The following is a 2,817-nucleotide window of genomic DNA, read 5'->3' on the forward strand; positions in this document are numbered from 1 at the left end:
TGAATCAGATTACATGGACAGGGGGACCTGATCCTGGTTCAGCACTCCTCCTTTGATACACTACCTTTATGAATAAGGAATGCTGTTGTGAAGTCTAGTTACAGCAGGTGTTTACTGCCATCTAGTGGAAGATACCAATAAAACACGTTATTATCAGGATGGGGAGACGGCTGAGCGCAGGATCCATGGTGAGATGACAAAAGAGGAAAACACACTATATGGAGAGAAGTACAAATATAGTATTTCTGAACAATAAAGGACAGAGTAAGATAATGAATACCTGGAATGACATATTATTACTAGATAGTAGATCTCTTCTGTCATCATTATTTACCCATACACCAGTGACGTCAGAAGGGACGTGATTTCCTCATATGAAAGTGAAAGTAACTGTGTGGTCTACGCCGTTACAACATGACTGTTGAAACTGAAGCGCACATTTCTCTGCAACATTAGAAGCAGGATAAATGTGTTGATTTGAAGGACAGACGGACAGACTCTGGTAAGTCTTGGCTACATATAACTATTATAAAGTTAGGTCGTAGTCAGACATTCAATAGACAGAGTAACCTTGAGATATGATTATTTATCATGCTGACCAACCTGGACCCGGTTTCCGCGATGGAATTTAGACTTAACGCTGGAAACGCATATTAAGTGGTAAATGATAATTAACAAAATACGAAGTTGAGTTAACTCTATTTTACATTTTAAAAGGTGTGTAAGCGTGTTTACCCTCCACTACATCCCCGTTGATGCGGTGTGCAGCGTAGAGTGTATAGTCATATAGTCTCTATGGGCCTGTTGGTGAGGACCACAGCATAGTCATATAGTCTCTATGGGCCTGTTGGTGAGGACCACAGCATAGTCATATAGTCTCTATGGGCCTGATGGTGAGGACCACAGCATAGTCATATAGTCTCTATGGGCCTGTTGGTGAGGACCACAGCATAGTCATTTAGTCTCTATGGGCCTGTTGGTGAGGACCACAGCATAGTCATATAGTCTCTATGGGCCTGTTGGTGAGGACCACAGCATAGTCATTTAGTCTCTATGGGCCTGTTGGTGAGGACCACAGCATAGTCATATAGTCTCTATGGGCCTGTTGGTGAGGACCACAGCATAGTCATTTAGTCTCTATGGGCCAGATGGTGAGGACCACAGCATAGTCCTTTAGTCTCTATGGGCCTGTTGGTGAGGACCACAGCATAGTCCTTTAGTCTCTATGGACCAGATGGTGAGGACCACAGCATAGTCATTTAGTCTCTATGGGCCAGATGGTGAGGGCCACAGCATAGTCCTTTAGTCTCTATGGGCCAGATGGTGAGGGCCACAGCATAGTCCTTTAGTCTCTATGGGCCAGATGGTGAGGGCCACAGCATAGTCCTTTAGTCTCTATGGGCTAGAGGGCCAGTTGGTGAGGGCCACAGCATAGCCCTTTAGTCTCTATGGGCCAGATGGTGAGGGCCACAGCATAGTCCTTTAGTCTCTATGGGCCAGATGGCCTGTTGGTGAGGGCCACAGCATAGTCCTTCAGTCTCTATGGGCCAGATGGTGAGGGCCACAGCATAGGAAAATAAACTGTTCAGATGGGGTCTATAACATCCAATCAAATACTCCTCAAGATGAGGCTCATGATTTATAAGTTATATACCTTTTAATCTTTACATATATTGTCTTTATTTAAACCAAGGTAGTTTGAGTTAGTAGCGATGAAGCTGCAACTGTCAGCTGCTGTATTCTGTGACAGTATTCATAAGAGAGCTGATCTCGGATCAGTTTAGCTTATTATATCATATTGATACTGCTGTAAACCTGTGACAGTATTCATAAGAGAGCTGATCTCGGATCAGTTTAGCTTATTATATCATATTGATTCTGCTGTAAACCTGTGACAGTATTCATAGGAGAGCTGATCTCGGATCAGTTTAGCTGTTTATATCATAATGATTCTGCTGTAAACCTGTGACAGTTTTCATAAGAGATCTGATCTCAGATCAGTTTAGCTGTTTATATCATAATGATACTGCTGTAAAGTCAGGTTACAGCAGGTGTTTACTGCCATCTAGTGGAAGATATTTTATTTTTATTTCACTTTTATTTAACTAGGTAAGTCAGAACGAATTCTTATTAACAATGACGGCCTACCCCGGCCAAACCTTGACAACGCTGGGCCAATTGTGAGCCGCCCTATGGGACTCCCAATCATGCAGCTTGGACTCGAACCAGGTACTGCAGTGACTCAAGATGCGGGACTCTGCACCACTCGGGAGGCGGCTGAGCTGAAACAGAAAGTAAAGTTGTTCTTTTGTTCAGGATCCATTTTGAGACGACAGAGCAGAAAACACTATATGGAGATTACTGACAAATAAGTGAGTATTTCTGAACAATAATTTATTCTATTGGACAGAGTAAGAGAATGAATACCTGGAATGAGATATTACTAGTTAGTAGAACTGCTACTTGAGCTGAGTTGCTGACAGACAGCAGTTTTCAAAGTGGAAACTAATCAGTAGGTCTACATGTTATCAGTAAAACGTCTGGTAAAGATGGTGGAGGAGCTTTTACATTATATGGTTTTATGTTTATCTCAGGGTTTCTCATCCTTTTGTTCTTATCCAGCACTTACACACCTCATTCAACTAATCATCAAATATTTTAAGACAGTTTAATATTTGAGGCCAACAAATGAACATTCTCAAATTAAAACTTTTGGGTTTGTAGGCCTGTTAACAATTATTACAGTCCTACAGTGACTCATATTTTGGAGAGAAAAAAACACAACTAAACCTGATTTCCAGTAAATTGTATGTAACT

The 2,817-nt window shown here is 41.7% G+C and overlaps 1 long non-coding RNA gene across 1 annotated transcript; it reads left to right on the forward strand.

The window, feature by feature from the left end:
- Positions 1–311: 311 nt before the first annotated feature.
- LOC115208447 (uncharacterized) lies at positions 312–2,548 on the forward strand. The gene is made up of 2 exons (XR_003881177.1): positions 312–502; positions 2,317–2,548. It is a non-coding gene; the product is annotated as an uncharacterized LOC115208447 (long non-coding RNA).
- Positions 2,549–2,817: the final 269 nt, after the last annotated feature.

Source organism: Salmo trutta, chromosome 1 (assembly GCF_901001165.1).
Source record: "Salmo trutta chromosome 1, fSalTru1.1, whole genome shotgun sequence".
NCBI lineage: Eukaryota > Metazoa > Chordata > Actinopteri > Salmoniformes > Salmonidae > Salmo > Salmo trutta.